This window comes from Diabrotica virgifera, chromosome 8 (genome assembly GCF_917563875.1).
Source record: "Diabrotica virgifera virgifera chromosome 8, PGI_DIABVI_V3a".
Lineage (NCBI taxonomy): Eukaryota > Metazoa > Arthropoda > Insecta > Coleoptera > Chrysomelidae > Diabrotica > Diabrotica virgifera.
The window spans coordinates 87,593,547-87,612,066 of NC_065450.1; the positions used below are offsets into that span (position 1 = coordinate 87,593,547).

Sequence of the window (18,520 nt, forward strand, 5' to 3'; positions counted from 1 at the left end):
GACCAGGGCGCATCTGTAAAAATATTAGTACATTTGGACGTTGAGAGGTGACTCAAATTTTTTTTGCAGAAATTGCTTGAAGATTAATCAAATAATAATATTTGAGTTATCCTCCCTCTCAAAAAGGTCCGGAACGCGAATTTACAAAACCTATACCATTTCAGTCATAGCAGCGACTGAATTCGAATAGGGTTTGTATGCAGAATATTAGTTACATATCCTATACCATTTCAGTCATGACAGCGACTGAATTCGAATAGGGTTTGTATGCAGAATATTAGTTACATATCCTATACTGTTTCAGTCATGCAAGTAAAACTAATCAAATATTTACTTAGTGCATTTATTGTTATATCATAAAATTTAGATATGTTTTGAAAATTAAAATTAATAATATATATTTCGATAATATTAAAAATTAAAAACAAATGAGTAATTACTAATGTACGAATATATGTATACAGTATGTCCCTGTAAGTTGGAACCATATGGAAAACAGGTCGATTTTTATTTTTAAATTATAATTTTTTGGCATATATTTCATAGGTACTAGTGACGTCGTCCATCTGAGCGTGATAACGTAATCGATGATTTTTTTTTAATAGGAATATGGGTCGTGTGGCACCTCATTTGAAAGGGTGTTTAATTCTCTATTCAGTAATATAAACACAAATATCATTATTTATACAGGGTGGACAAAAAAACAATTTTTGAATTATATTGATTGACGAAAAAAGAAGAATGTATGCAATTTACTTCAATCAAAATACTTTCTATCGCTGTCAGAAAATAGAAAAAACTGTTTATTTGGCAAATAAACATTGGTTTTTTGCTTAAATTAAATGTTCAAACTGCCAAGAGTTACGTGGGAGGCTGTTTGTGATTTAATTTAAGCAAGGCGGAATGTTTATTTGTGAAATAAACATTTTTTTCTCTATTTATTGATAGCAGTAAAATGTATTTTGAGTTAAATAAATTACATACATTCTTCTTTTTTGCGTCAATTAATTTAATTAAAAAATATTTTTTTGGTCACCTTATATTGGTATACATAATGATATTATTGTTTATATTACTGAACAGAGAATTGAACACACTTTCAAATTAGTTGCCACACGATCCCTATTCCCATTTAACAAAATCATCTATTACGTTATCACGCTTAGATGAATGACGTCACTAGTATGAAATATATGCCAAAAAATTGTAATTTAAAAATAAAATCGACCTGTTTCGGGATTTTTTCCCAAGTCGTCCATTTTAGATAAAATGAATTTATTCCATAACTTAGCCCCTCTCTGTATAAAGATACTTTACTCTTGACAGAAATTCATATTTTTTGACATCTCTCATATACTATTAATAAAACTTAATATCAGATGATTGCATCTTCGGTTTTAGACCATGCAGAACTTTTTATGAAGAATATCTTTTTTGCGTAAAATCGTTAATAAAAAATTTTTCCATATGGTTCCAACTTACAGGGACATACTGTATATATTCATACATTAGTAATTATTCATTTGTTTTTAATTTTTAATATTATCCAAATATATACTATTCATTTTAATTTTCAAAACATATCTAAATTTTATGATAAATAAATCCACTTAGTAAATATTTGATTAGTTTTACGTACATGACTGAAACAGTATAGATATTTGCTCAATAATAATCAAAAATTTCGTTTGCAAATCCTACACCACTACAGTTAATTTCTAGACCGAAATAGTATAGGATATGTAACTAATATTCTGCATACAAACCCTATTCGAATTCAGTCGCTGCCATGACTGAAATGGTATAGGATATGTAACTAATATTCTGCATACAAACCCTATTCGAATTCAGTCGCTGGCATGACTGAAATGGTATAGGTTTTGTAAATTCGCGTCCGGCGAATTGTTTAAATAATCAAAATGTCAAAAAATTAAGGAAAAATTCGATTTTTTTCTTGGTTTTTTGATTATAACTTTAAAAGTATTCATTTTCGAGAAAAGTTGTACTGACATAAAAGTTTCGTAATTAAATTTCCTACAATAAAGAATTGGTTACAAATTTAAAAAATAGTCACCCTTGTTGCAAAATAGCAATAATTGTGAAAAAAACATACAAAAACAAGTATTCGCATTATACGTTTTTCAACCATTTATGCTACACTTAGGACCTTCATATTTCACCCTGAAAAACTATATGATACAGTAAAACAATACTGTATAGTTTATTAGGATCGGTTCAATAGATTTTGCAAAATAAATTTTGCAATCCAGCTTTCGTAAAAAAATCATTTTTTTAAAATGTTACAGGACTGAAAATAAAGCAGATAGCAAGTTGAAAATTTTTTTGCGTATAGAAGTGTACTGTACCTTTCATTTGCAATTTGAAAAACTAAAATCGATTAACACCACGGCGTCAGGAATTTTTTTAAATAAACATTAATTATTGGTGCTACGCGCAGGACAGCGGATAGTTTGTTTTGATTGGGCATTCCAATGACCTTTGATAATGATTGATACATTTTAATTTTTATTACATTTCGATATAAATAAATAAATTGTTTATTGCAAAATAAAAACACATACTCTATCCTTTGAAATAACACTTTTATTAGCAAAAACTTTCTTTGTTAATATATTTTAACTTAAATAATAAAAGTTTATTATTTTTAAACATATGCAATTGTTTAAACAATATTTCACAAACAATAATAAAATTAGTTTGATTTTTGTGGAATTAAAATATTAAAATACAACAAAATATAGAGTAAGAAAATAATATATTAGATAAAGATTGGAAGAAATTTTGGTGGAAATCAACTTGTGTGAATCGAACACCGCTGTCCTGCGCGTATCACCAAAAATTATTGTTTATTTCAAAAATTTTCTGACGCCGTAGTAATTAATCGATTTAATTTTGAAAATTGCAAATGAAACGTACAGTACACTTCTATAAGCGAAAAAAAATTCAACTTGCTATCTGCTTTATTTTCAGTCCTGTAACATTTTGAAAAAATGATTTTTTTTTGCGAAAGCTGGATTGCAAAATTTATTTTGCAAAATCGATTGAACCGATCTTAATTAAATATACAGTATTGTTTTACTGTATCATAAAGTTTTTCTGGGTGGAATATGAAGGGCCTAAGTGTAGCATAAATGGTTGAAAAACGTAAAATGTGAATACTTGTTTTTGTATGGTTTTTTCGCAATTATTGCTATTTTGCAACTAGGGTGACTATTTTTAAAATTTTTAGCCAATTCTATATTGTAGGAAATTTAATTACGCAACTTTTATGTCAGTACAACTTTTCTCGAAAATGAATACTTTTAAAGTTATAATAAAAAAACGAAAAAAAAAATCGAATTTTTCCTTCAATTTTTGACATTTTGATTATTTAAACAATGTTCCGGACCTTTTTGAGAGGGAGGATAACTCAAATATTATTACTTGATTCATTTTCAAGCAATTTCTGCAAAAAAATTTGAGTCACCTCTCAACGTCCATCTCAAAACAGATGCGCCATGGACTATGGGTGGTATTTGCCTGCTTGGCTGTATCCTTTCAATCAGATCTCTCTTGTGCTCTTCTCCTTTGCCTTATATTCATGGTTTTTAGGTCATGTTCCACGTCATCTAACCATCTCGTTCTGGGACTTCCTTTTTTTTCCTCTTCCCGCCGACTCCCATTGTAATTTTTTTTTTGTTTTTGTATGTTCTTCTTTCTGGACATGTCTGCAATGACAGTCTTTGACTTTTCACAAATCTTACAATATCATACCCTTCATTAAATTCATTAACCTCGTCGTTTTTCCTGATTCTCCATGTGCCGTCTTCCTCTTGCACCTGGCCATATACTTTTCACAGTATCTTTCTCTCGAATGTCCTGAGTTGGGCTTCATATTTTTTCGTCATTACCGAGGTTTAATACTACGAACGGGTCTACAATGTTCTGTAGATAATAATTTGTGGTTCTTTTGTCTAATCATTTCGATGTCATCAATCTTTTATTAGCATAGTATGTACGATTATCACTGGAAATTGGTGCATTAATTTTGTTAGTTATTCTTCTGATTGATTTCTGTGCTTAGATATGTGAAGGTGAAGGTATTGACACGTTCAATAGTATAGTTGTCTATTGCTATATTATTTTCATAATCAGGTGATCTTTTGATTCATGTACTTCGTTTTTGCTTCCTAGCAGAAACAACAAAAGGTACACCTTAACAGTAAACAACCCATACGTACTAACATGTTAAATCAATGACGTAAACACTAACTAACCGCCTGACAGACGGGTTTAAGATTTTAGTGGTAATTTTTGTTTTTATTAAATATTTTAATACAAAAAATATCTGTGCGTCCCACCTTGACTTTACAGTACAGTACAGACTAATACAGAAATAGGTTTTAAGCAAACATACTTTTTTCTATAGGATAACTATTAAGAGGAAACAGTAGCGATCAACAGGTAGCGAAAACGCGTTCCAAGATTGCGGCTGTAATTTTGAATATTTTTTCGAGATATTTGGCACACGTATTCGTAATATAATAAAGAATGGCGGTACAGAGCCCAATTTGAAAAATATATTAATATGTGGAAATTACTCTGTAATTAAATACAATATTAAAAAAACGAGCCTGTACCGCCATTAAGAAGAACAAAAAAATACACTTTCTTCAAATAAACTTTTTTATGCGATGCGTAGATTTTGTGTCATTTTGGAACTATTAATGAAATAAAAAATTTTAGTAGTTCCAAAATTACACAAAATCTAGGCATCGGATAAAAAACTTTATTTGAAGAAAGTGTATTTTTTTGTTCTTCTTAATGGCGGTACAGGCTCGTTTTTTTAATATTGTATTTAATTACAGAGTAATTTCCACATATTAATATATTTTTCAAATTGGTCTCTGTACCGCCATTCTTTATTATATTACGAATACGTGTGCCAAATATCTCGAAAAAATATTCAAAATTACAGCCGCAATCTTGGAACGCGTTTTTGCTACCTGTTGATCGCTACTGTTTCCTCTTAATAACTTAGGAATTAATATTATTGACATTTTGTGGCTGTCAGGGGTTCTAAAACAGTTTTTTACACGTGTAGACACATTAAAATGACATTAATTTCATCTTGTAAATCAGTCACTAAGAATAACAATAAACTGCAATTAGGATCCAAATTTTCCAAATAAGCAATGAGTTACTCATAGACAAGGCGAAAACGGCGGGTTCGAAGGGAAAAATATTCCCATGAGATTTTTTTGCATAATCACATTCGTGAGACATCCCAGAATAAGGTTCAAGAAGTCGCCCACGTGAAAAGTGGGCCAATTTTTTTTAACAATTTTTTTTTAATCAAATTGCAAGAATCAATATTTTTGGCCCGAACAATTTTTTCTTTAATTTTTTGGTCCATTCTGGACAAAAAAGATCTCTTATAATTTTTCTCTAAAGTTGATCGTTTTCGACTTATAATGGCGATAAGCAATTTAAAATTGAAAAAAACGAAAAATGGCGATTTTCAAGCTTTAATAACTCGGTTAAAAGTTATTATTATGAAAGTCAATATATGACTAAATTAAAGTTTAAAGCCCCGCCTACAAGATCCTGAAGAAATTTTTGTCATTATTTTATTACTAAGCTGTTATTTTTAAGTAATAATGATAAGCGCCATGCACGTGTGCGGGGCTGTAAATGCTGAGTGCGAGAGAGAAGCCATTCCAGCAGTTTAATTGTGCATCTTACTCGCACTCACATTTACAGCAGCGTCAATACGATCTAACCACTCATTGTTATTCATTAAAAATAACAGCTTAGTAGTAAATTAATGATACATATTTCTTCAGGATCATGTAACGGCGACTTTAAACTTTGATTTAGTCACTTTCTGACTTTCAAAATAATAATTTTTGACCCAGTTATTAAGTCTTAAAAATGGCCATTTTCACGTTTTTCAAATTTTAAATTGCTGATAACTCGAAAATATTAACTTTAGAGAAAAATTATAAGAGACCTTTTTTGTCCAGAATGCTCCAAAAAACCTAAAAAAAATTAGTACGGGCCAAAAATATTGATTTTTGCAATTTGATTAAAAAAAAATTGTTAAAAAAAAATTGGCCCACTTTTCTCGTGGGCGACTTCTTGAACCTTATTCTGGGATGTCTCACGAATGTGATTATGCAAAAATATCTCATGGGAATATTTTTCCCAACGAACCCGCCGTTTCCGCCTTGTCTATCAATACAATGTTATCAGTAATAATTTTAAGCTTATTTAATATTCTTTGTTATAATTTCATTTAGGTGAACTGACCATCAACAATTATTATACTTTATTTATTCTCAACTGTAGGACCTGGTAGGACAATATAAAACTTTACTTAAACTTGACTGACAATCTATTTTATATTTTTCTTGACATTACTTCAGAACTGTCTATACTGTCAATACATAAATTAACAACCATAGAACAACATCCACTTTTAATGTTGAATATTCTAACATTCTTAACCAAAAAAAGTTATTACGCATATCGATTATAAAATTGCTGATTATACTTTTCATCACTCACAAAAAAACAATGAAAAATATTGTTTTACTTGACTGTAACGGATTAGTTTTAATTTAACATTTTTAGGGTCCTACATTTTTAGGACCTTGGTAATGTCCGATTGAAAATTCTTTTGAAGAAAATCGGCATCGCCGCGCTAAAAACTCCCATAAGGATTGTATTGCCGTATGTTCGTGTACTGTAAAGTCAAGGTGGGACAGACATTAGATGATTTAGTGAAAGTATTGATTATCTAAAAAACACAGTAGTTAATCTAGTTGTTCTGTATTAATTAAAATAAAAAACATTATAACAAGAATGGAAGGATTGTTTGTGTACCTTTTTACTCCTGAAAAAAAGTGTGATAAAAATTAAACAAATTAAAGAATCTTAATAAAAATTTATAATCAAGTTAAATAAAGAGTAAGAAAAATGAAAATAAAAAGGTTTCTAAAAAATGTTAAAACAAAAAAAACTGACAGGTACGATAGTTAGTACAGTGTAGCAATGGTAGTCAGTGGCAACATTTTCATTACAAATTGATTCCACTTCGCTTATGTCTTCTACCTCATCAAACCATTTCAAAAGAGTTTCCTTAGGGTCTTTATTCCCTTATTTAATGTTTTTTGACGAACTGGGGTACATTTTGTGTAATGACGAACTGGGCACAAACACTTACATCCCGTCTATTAGACAGAAATCACACTTTGAGCCTAAATATCTTTCGAATAACAACCTGCCGCAAATTGCCGAATTCAATACTACTAAAAAACAACCCAACTTGAAAATTCATAAACGGGTGACCTTCAAAATTTTCTAGGAAGGGAAATATCCCACTTTCGACAATGGATGCCGTCTGAGAGACGGGCTGTTAGTACTTAAGGGTTTAACCCTCTTTTTCGTGCTTCAGGATCAATTTTCTTGAATTTAGGAACTACTACATTTTTGAAAAATCCAGCGACAGGTAAATTTTTAATTAAAGGGGAACAGGGCCGTAACTACGATGTTGGGGGCCCCGGGGCAAATGTGATCTGGGGCCCCCCTACCGGGAGGTCTGGGGAATTTACCCCCAGCGCAAGGGGTGTCCGGAAAAATGTTTGACATTTAACCCCTTGAAAGCGCATTTTACCTCCTATGTGAACACCACACTCTATTCTTTCTTTTTTTTTCAGCATGTCCTGCAATAACTATAAAATTAGCAGCGCTAATGATTACAGCTTCATCTGTATCTAACATTGCGGACGGATTATCAACGAATGCGTTCGTTCGTTACAATGTAAATGGTCTTACTTTGTACCGACGAATAACCAAGCGAACACCTACGAATTCGTTCCTTCGTTCGTGTTCACTTTGATTTAAAAGCACCTTAACGTGCCTTAGGGAGCGTTCACTACGGAAACCAAAGGATGGTATCCTAGCCTAGAGCATGGTATCGTACTCTTCATATTCGTGAATTCTCGCATTTAAAATAATGTATTTATTTTACCTGGCGATCGAAACTATATTATCGATCGCTATGTAAAATAAATGCATTATTTTGAATGCCAGAATTCACGAATATGAAGAGTAGGATACTATGCTCTAGGCTAGGATATCATCCTTTGGTCTTCGTAGTGAGCACACGCTCAAGCTACTGCAGTGTGAGCCAAGCACACTCAGTGAAGCTGGTCAGTGTACTAGTGGGACTCATCCTAATGTGCTCATTTTATCTTATGTAGGTATATTCACCTTTATTTTCAATATGTGGTTCCTTTCACGTACCAAGATGTGGTCTGGGGTAAATTGATTAAGACAAAGTAGCTGGGACCTGGGTCCCTATTCCAGTTGCATTTTAGTTTTTATTTCGCCAAAATAACTAATTTCTTCAGTCACAATTATTTATATGTTTACGAAAGGTCTCGGGGGCCCCAGCTTAGCCCGGGCACCCCTCTTCCAATGGCATTTTAGGTTTTATTACGCCGAAATAACTAATTTTTTGAGTAATAATTTAAATATTTGTTAAGGTTTTAGGGGCCCCAGCTTAGCTCAGGCCTAAGGGCCCTGTTCTGTTCCAATTGCATTTAGTCTAAAAGACTAATTTTCCCAGTGAAAAATTAAAACTATTTTGCGGTGCGGTCTTTTTCACAATTGGTCATTTGAAAATATTTCCTTGTGATCGGATTTTAAAATACATATTTTTATTTTCCTCGTTAAAATCTATGCACGGGATCCCCTTGGTCGGGGGCCCCGGGGCACTGCCCCGGTTGCCCCAATGGTAGTTACGGCCCTGAAGGGGAGACACTTTTCCTATCGCTTCGACTATTTTTATAAGCCAGAGCAAAAATAAAATTAGGTATAATATTTTATTCTATTTATTTAAAAAGACTTTGAAACTATAGTTGATTTTTTTCTAGTCACTTTTTTAACATTATGGCAGCCAACGTGTTAAAAATGATCAGCAATATGATAATTTGATTTTTCAACAGAACGGTCCTCCTCCGCATTGTGCTTTACTTTTTCGTCAATATTTAGACCAAAACACCTTGGATTGAGAAAAAAGGCAGCATCGAATGCCCATGGAATAGCTATTTGTATAACAAGGGAGGAAAGTGCTACTTTTCCTCCCGAGAATGAAGTTTACTGCCCGACGCGTAGCGGAGGGCAGTAATCATTCAAGGGAGGAAAAGGCACTTTACTCCCATGTTATACATATGGTTTTTCCACCTTCCTCAAATAACAAGTCATTTTTTCATTTTTACTTAATTTATTTATGTAACTAACCAACAAAATTTGTTAGAACTAAAACTAATAAGTAGGTACAATATAACTGTCAACTGTCAATAATATAAGTCAAATTATTAATGTAAACATTGTTAAATCAGAATAACAATTTACTGTTTTTTACCATTCTGCAAAATACAGAGTGTTTTTAAATAAACGTTAAAATGTATAGATACTTACGTAATAGAAAATAGATATTGTACAGGGCGTCAATAAGTTATATTTCATGAATGAAATACCATGACGTCACTTTTACTTTTCCTCCCTAGGGAGGAAAAATATTTTCCTCCCTAGGGAGGAAAAGTACAACTTTGCTCCCTACAATCAGGTCCGGAAAAGTATACTTTCGGTAGAGGTAGGTGGAAATAAATTTTTCTTCTTGGGACCATCCGTAAAAGAGTAAAACCACTAAAAATCTATAGAACACCACCCACATCTTTATTAGATTTACGTCAACGAATGCATACGAAGCACGCTAACACTTCTTCGGAATGTGGAAGAACGTTTCTAACAAACCTCTATCATTGAGAGGAGGTCATCAGTTTAAGCCTTTGGTCAACTAATAAATAGGTAACCAGCTAAAAATATCGATTTTAAATTTTCTTTAATAAATCAAATAAAGTACTGGACCAAATTTAAAAATTTAAAAACTAATGTACCTACCTATAGGGAATTGCAAAGGCTTTCAAACGATATCGTATTTGACCCTTCTTCGTCAGGTGCCATCTCCTCTAAGAAGGCTGACAACCATCATGGTAATTCGTACGTTCGATACAGCTGCTCTAAAGAGATCAGCAGAAAGCCAGCCAAAACCAAGCTCTCAAATTGTTTAACAAGGAGATACGTCTTCTTCCGAGACTACTTCTACCCTGTATTCTTCCTTGGATTATTATTTGCAACAAGTTATATCGCCCATTATGGCCAGCGCCGGATTTACCACTAGGCCGACTAGGCCGCGGCCTAGGGCCGCAAGCAAAGGGGGGCCGCAGCGTTTTCAAAAAAAAACTTTTTTGGTAAAAAAATTGCATTTTCATTTTCCAAAATAAATAAATATTTAGCGCTACTGGAAACCGAGTATATTACTTTTGTATCTAAACAATACAATCTAATTAAAATAACCAACGTTCATATCAAAAAAATTTTGTATTTTTAATATTTTTATTTTTGAGTACCGTAGTATATTACTATTATAGCGTATTATAGTTCATATTATTTTGCTTGTTCTTTTTCCAAAATAAATAAATATTTAGCGCTACTGGAAACCGAGTACATTACTTTTGTATCTAAACAATACAATCTAATTAAAATAATCAACGTTCATATCAAAAAATTTTTGTATTTTTAATATTTTTATTTTTGAGTACCGTAGTATATTACTATTATAGCGTATTATAGTTCATATTATTTTGCTTGTTCTTTTACTTATAATGTCTTTTCAACTTATAATGTCAATATTTTTTACAAATAACTGCTGTTTGTTAACTTTTTGAGTTAGGTATATACAGGGTATCCCGAAAAGATTGGTCATAAATTATACCACACATTCTGGGGTCAAAAATAGTTCGATTTAACCTAACTTACCTTAGTACAAATATGCTCACAAAAAAAGTTACAGCCCTTTGAAGTTACAAAATAAAAATAGATTTTTTGCAATATATCGAAAACTATTAGAGATTTTTTCTTGAAAATAGACATGTATCATTGTTATGGGAGGAACATCTTAAAACAAAATTATAGAGAAATTTGTTCACCTCATAAAAATTTTATGGGGTTTTATTCCCTTAAACCCCCCCAAACTTTTGTGTACGTTCCAATTAATTCATTATTGTGGTACCATTAGTTAAACACAACGTTTTTAAAACTTTTTGCCTCTTAGTATTTTTTCTATAAGCGAGTTTTTATCGAGATGCGGCTTCTTTTTTAATATATTTACATAAAAAGTTTATGGGGGTTTTGTTCCTTTAAACCCCCCAAATGTTTATGTACGTTCCAATGAAACTATTATTGTGGTACCATTAGTTAAACACAGTGTTTTTAAAACTTTTTAGCCTTTTAATTTTTTTTATGTCACCTTTTATCGAGATAAAACCTTCTTTTTCAAATTATACCTAAAAATGTAAATTATAAATAAATTTTCAGATTATTAACAGGTCTCTATAATCGTACTTAACCATATACAAATATGTGGTGGATTCGAAAAATACTCAAAATATCTCGATAAACGCTGGCTTATCGAAAAAGTACTGAGAGGCAAAAAAGTTTTAAAAACATTGTGTTTAACTAAAGGTGCCACAATAATAATTTAATTGGAACGTACACAAAAGTTTGGGGGGGTTTAAGGGAACAAAACCCCATAAAATTTTTATGGGGTGCACAAATTTCACTGTAATTTTTTTTTAAGATGAATGCTACATGTCCATTTTCAATAACAAATCTTTAAGAGTTTTCGATATATGAAAAAAAATCGATTTTTATTTTGTAACTTCAAAGGGCTGTAACTTTTTTTGTGTGCACTGTATATAGGTGAGGTTCAATCAACCTATTTTTGATCCCAGAATCTGTGGTATAATTTATGACCAATATTTTCGGGACACCCTGTATATTTTCTATAATAGGATATAATAGAAATTGTTGTTGAAGCTGTTTTGGAATTTTAGCCAAATTTGTAAACCAAGAATATTCAATTAGTGAATACAACTTTTCAGCCTATTTATGTACCGTATTCAAATAGAACATTAGTGGCATTTTTCTTCATTTATGCTTTGTGTGTTGTATCAATTTTAAAAAGTAAAATTAAAATAATCGTTATGTATTAATATGATCGTCTAAGTTCCGAATATAGGTCGATCTGTACCCATCTGCTTGCCGGATGAAACATTTTTTTTATTAAATTTCATACATAGACAAATATTTCTAGCATGGGTTGCCTATCAAAATCGTGTCATAGCTATCCTTAAGGGGGCCGTAGGGGTTATGATCAATATTTCAAGCACATTTTTTTTAAGTATGGTAGAAAAAATTCAAGGAAAAATATTGAAAAACAAGCCAACGGTGGCAAATTTTTAAAGACACCTCAAAATATAATGAATTTTGCGTTGGGCATCAGAACTCATCATTAGATCATGGTAAACGAAAAATTTAAATAGATTTTATTATCTTGAGTTTTTCGAGGTAACCCTCTAAAGTTTTTTTAGTTTTATCGACTTTTGAGTTTTTGATATCACTCAGAAGTCAAAACAACGATTTCTTTTTGCAAAAAGGGCGAAAATCAATATATTGTAGCAAAACAATGAGTCACCAGCCGCAAGGCGTAAGCCGAGAAAAGTCTAGAGCGAAGCACGCTATACGTGGAACCGATGCGCGGTTGTTGGAAGGTCACACGATAGTCGGAGAGCTGGCTTAGCCCGGAATGATCGAGAATAACGACTAGGATATATAAGGCATAATTTTTGTGAATAGAGTCAGTCTTAAGCTAAAGTTTGTAAAGTAAACTTGTATAAATAAAAATAAAGTCGTATATAAATTACGAACCGCTAGTTTTATTGTAATTAGAAGTAATTACACTAATCACGCTACAGTTGGTGTCGGTGTTCGGTTAACTTAGTGCGATATAAATAAGTGAATTACAGAGAGACTTTAAAAGACTTTTGAACTTTATTCGTCGGGAATAGTTAAAGTGCGTTGATTGTTCGGTATTCGGAAAGACTGTTAAAAGACATTTTGGAAAGTACGTGTGTGCCGACCAAAGATGTTGCTACAAGAACTTACAGTAAAACAGCTCCGTGAACAGCTCGAGGAACGGGATCTGGACAGCAGTGGGCTCAAGATAGTCCTACAAGCACGACTCGAGGATGTCCTCACGAAGAACGGAGAAGACCCAAAGACGTTCCACTTCCAGTCAGCAGAACAAGTAATCTTATCGAAATTAAAAACTGTTTCTGAAACGATCGATGAAACTTCTAAGATAAGCAACGAGAAATTTGAAAGTGTTTCTCAAAAGATCGATGAAACTTCTAGACAGAACAACGAGAAACTTGAAGAAGTTAGTAGAAGAAGCGACGAGAAACTTGAAGAAGTTAGTAGAAAAAGCGACGAGAAATTCGAAAATGTTGCTAAAAGATTCGATGAGACTTCTCAAATAATTAAAGAGGTCTGTAGGCAAAACAACGAAAAACTAGAAGAAGTTTGTAAACAGAACAATGAGAAATTTGAAGAATTTTCTAGAACATTCGATAAGATGCAGAAAAGTGTAGAGACCGTAGAAGAAAAGATCAAACAGCTAGAGAGCAGGATAACCGATACAAAAGTACAACCATCAGTTAATGCAGCAACGTTAGATCCTTTAGTGAAAGATGAACTACCGAGAGACGAAACGTCGCATAATATGAGATTCAAATTACCACCATTTGATGGAAAGTCCTCTTGGTCCATATATCTTAGACAGTTTGAAGCTATTGCGACCGCCAATCATTGGACCGAACAAGAAAAGGCTGTTTCCTTGACTGCTGCTTTACGAGGTGATGCTGCAGATATATTAAGGTCAATTCCCAAAGGTCAAGAAAATTGTTACCAGACCTTGTTCACTCGTCTAGAAAAACGCTATGGAGATGCCCATCTACAACAAGTATACAAAGCACAACTGCGAAGTAGAAGTCAACGAGCAAGTGAGAATCTGCAAGAATTTGAAGCAGATGTGGCTCGTGTGGTGCGGTTGGCTTATCCAGAGGTGCCAGACAGCGTTTTAGAAGAAATTGCAGTAGATACCTTCGTCAATGGGCTGAAAGATAATGAACTACAGAAAGCTTTACGACTAGCAAGACCGAAAGTTTTAGATGAAGCACTTGCTATTGCATTGGAACACGAAACGGCTAGTCAAACTTCACGAGGCCATAGAGTAAGAACCATTGAAGAAAGTGACGAACACAACGATGAACGTCTGGAGGAAATGATACGGAGAGTATTAAGTAATCAGATGCCAAAGAGACGCGAGCCTAGATGTTGGAATTGTGGAGACGTAGGCCACATTCGTCGTAATTGTAAGAAGATCGTACAGCCGTCGGAAAACTAGAGCGGGTCGACACCAAGGGGCAACTGCCGACCTCGAGAACTAGAGCCCCCATAGTAACTGTCAACCTTACGTCCTCCGGTGGAATCCACAACTTATACATCGAAGGTCGTATCAGTAATAGATGTAGATCATTTTTGGTGGATACAGGTGCAACGAGAACTATCGCACGTCCAGATGTAGTACGAGACCATAATAAATTATCACCTGCAACAGTAAAGCTTAGAACAGCGACTGGTGAGCTAATTAATACATATGGCGAGGCTAATATGTCAGTATCCATTGGCCAGACCACAGTTGAACATCAAGTATTAATTGCCGAGATCTCCGACGAGTTCATATTGGGGATGGACGTACTAAGGAAAGTGGGGGCAATATTGGATGTTCAAAATGGAGTTCTCAAGATCAATGGTGAAGAGTTGCCCTTTCACGACGACAAAGAAGATGTCATCCGCTTACTTACTACATGCGACGTAACCATACCCGGTAATAGTGAGAAAATTCTGATGACCATGCTTGATGGACACTGCCGAGAGGGAAGTTTAAGGATGGTCGAAGATGTGGATAATGTCGAGTTCCTAACGGCGAAAACTTTGGTAAAAGTTCGAGATGTGATCCCTGTAAGAGTTATGAATTTAAGGGAAACTGCTATCAAGTTAAGTAGAGGAGCTTTGATCGGGCAGTGTGTTCCCGTGGCTTCAATTTGCTCTGTGAATACCAATGAGAAATCATCGAAGGCGAAGTATCCAAAGGAGCTTGTTGAGATGATCATTGAAAGATGCCAAGATCTTGATCATGAACGAACGGAAAAAGTGACATCTATGCTGATAGAGTATCAAGATGTTTTTGCTATTGACACGAAGGATAAGGGAAAAACAAGCATAGTAACGCATAAAATAAATACCGGAGACGCTCAGCCAATCAGACAACGGCCTAGACGACTTCCATTTGCGAAAAGAGATGAAGCCGAAGAGATTATCAAGGATATGGACAAACAAGGGGTAATTGAACCATCGAACAGTCCATGGACATCACCAGTAGTTCTGGTAAAGAAGAAAGATGGTTCAACGCGTTTTTGTATCGACTACCGCCAGCTCAATGCGGTAACAAAAAAAGATAGTTATCCTTTGCCCAGAATAGACGATACATTGGATACTCTCTCCGGTTCTCGTTGGTTTTCCACACTCGATTTAAAAAGTGGATATTGGCAAGTAGACATGGAGCCAGCCGATCGGGAGAAAACCGCATTTTCGATAGGATCAGGGCTTTGGCAGTTTACGGCTATGCCGTTTGGTTTATGTAATGCCCCTGCCACATTTGAAAGATTAATGGAGGCAGTTTTAAGAGGTCTAACATGGAAAACATGCCTGGTTTACTTGGATGATGTAATTGTGGTTGGAAGGTCCTTTGATGAACATGCCAAGAATCTAATAGACGTCTTTCAACGATTGAGGGCAGCGAACTTGAAGTTAAGTCCGAAGAAATGTCACATGTTTCGACGAGAAGTTAAGTACTTAGGACATATTGTATCGAGTAATGGTGTAACAGCTGATCCTGAAAAGATTGATGCAATTAAAGATTGGCCAGTACCAAAAGATAAACATGAAATTAGAAGTTTCCTTGGCCTATGTACATATTACCGACGATTTGTCAAAGGATTTGCCAATATCTCCAAGCCCCTAACAAAGTTGACGGAGGAGGGCAAAGAATATACATGGAGTGAGGAGTGTCAAAAAGCTTTCGAACAACTACAAAGGGCTCTGATCAGTGCACCGATATTAAGCTACCCGGGACAGGCAGGAAAATTTGTTTTGGATACCGATGCTAGCAACAGTGCCATAGGAGCTGTTCTCTCACAAATCCAGGATGGACAGGAAAAAGTCATCGCTTATTTCAGCAAAGTCCTGTCGAAACCAGAAAGAAACTATTGCGTTACCAGAAGAGAACTGCTGGGTGTAGTGAAGGCTTGCGAACATTTCCATAAATACTTGTACGGCAGAAAGTTCCTTCTTCGAACAGATCACGCTGCTCTAAAATGGCTCATACAATTCCGTAATCCAGAGGGCCAGATGGCAAGATGGTTGGAACGACTTCAAGAATATGATTATGAGATAGAACACAGGGCCGGAAGAGTTCATTCAAATGCTGATGCCCTTTCGAGACGACCATGCAGTGCAAATTGTAATCACTGTGCCAAATTAGAGGAACGATTTTGCCCCGTGAGACGAACCACCGTCGTTAATGAGCAATGGCAGCCACAACAGTTACAAGAAGCCCAAGAAGACGATCCATGTATAAAAAGAGTATTGGATTGGATGCGTCGAGGTGAGAGACCTAGTTGGCAAAACATTAGTGCATGTAGTCCGGAAGTCAAGGCCTACTGGAGCCAATGGAATTGCCTGATACTAAAAGATGATCTTCTGTACAGAACCTTTGAGAACGATGATGGTACAGAATCTAAGCTTCAGTTGATTGTACCTAAAAGTAAAGTGTCAGAAGTATTGCGTCAGTTGCATAACGGTACATCAGGTGGACACTTTGGTATTACGAAGACTCTGCAAAAGGTTCGAGAACGGTTCTATTGGGTGAACTGTAAAGATGATGTAAGAAGATGGTGCCGGAAATGTGAACTGTGTGCATCCGGTAATGGTCCAGTTGGTAAAAAGAGAGCACCCATGAGACAGTACAATGTTGGAAGTCCTATGGAAAGAGTAGCAATCGACATTGCAGGTCCATTTCCAGAAACCGATGCTGGAAATAAATACATTCTGGTAGCCATGGACTATTTTACGAAATGGACCGAGGCCTATGCATTACCGAATCAAGAAGCTGCTACCGTTGCAGAGGTACTTGTTAAAGAATTCTTCAGTCGATTTGGTGTTCCCTTGGAGATCCACTCCGACCAAGGGCGAAACTTTGAGTCAGCTCTTTTCCAAAACGTTTGTAAATTGATTGGTGCCAATAAGACCAGAACAACACCCCTGCATCCTCAATCAGATGGAATAGTCGAGAGGATGAACCGAACGATGGGTAAACACTTGTCCAAAGTTGTATCTGAACATCAGCGAGATTGGGACCAACACATTCATTTATTCCTGATGGCCTACCGCTCGGCCGTGAATGAAACTACAGGTCAAACACCAACCTGCCTGATGTTGGGTCGTGAAGTTCGTTTGCCCTGCGACCTAGAGTTTGGCTGCAGACCTTCCGAGGAATATGTTGCAGGCGAAGAATACGTAGACCGCCTGAAGTTACGAATGAACAACATTCATGAACTTGCCCGACAACACATCCAGATAGCCAGTGACAGAATGAAAGATCAATATGATTCTCGCTGCAAGAATGAAAGCTTCGAAGTAGGTGATCTTGTCTGGCTTTATAATCCACAACGTCGTCGAGGCCTGTGTCCTAAACTGCAAAGACAATGGGAAGGTCCGTATGAAGTTAAGAAGAAAATAAATGACGTAATATACAGAATTAAGAAGTTGCCAAACGGTAAACCAAAAGTTATTCACATAAATCGTCTTGCACCATATGCTGGCTCCAATGAAACAGAAGAAGCCCGAGTCCTCCAACAGGAAATGAAAGATGCCGCACAGCCAAGTTTTAAGGAATTTATGTCAAATTACGCAGAAAGAAAGAGTGCTAGATTCGGCGTGACCACAGAAGTTCAGCAAGATCTGTTTGGTGTTCCAGAAAACGTCTCTCTAGCCCACTGTGTTGCCCAAGACCTCGAGATGACTAAAGGAATCTCGTCCGTATTCAATAGAAAGTTCGGCCGCCTGGACGAGTTACGAAATCAGCAGCCTAAAATTGGAAGAGTACTGCGATTGGAAGATGGTCCTCGATCTTTGCTGTATATGGTGACCAGGAAGTCTTATACGGACACGCCAAGCTATGAGAACATATGGCGTGCTCTATGTAATTTGAAGAAAATCGTGTGTAATTATGACATCAAAGATTTGGCTTTACCAAAAATAGGCCATGCAGTAGAAAATCTGGATTGGAAGATTGTGAGAAGCATGCTTGAAGTGGTCTTCAGAGAAACTGGCGTACGAATTACTGTGTGTTGCATGAACCCGAAGATGTCGGATCCTTCAAAGACAGTAGACTGTTATTTCTTCTTGAAGGGTGTATGCAAAGCTG

The 18,520-nt window shown here is 35.0% G+C and overlaps 1 protein-coding gene across 5 annotated transcripts in view; it reads right to left on the reverse strand.

Moving 5' to 3' along the window:
• The window catches only part of LOC126890780 (sodium-coupled monocarboxylate transporter 1), a 315,978-nt gene that overhangs the window by 83,013 nt on the left and 214,445 nt on the right, over window positions 1-18,520 (reverse strand). The gene's annotated exons all lie outside the window — the stretch shown is intronic.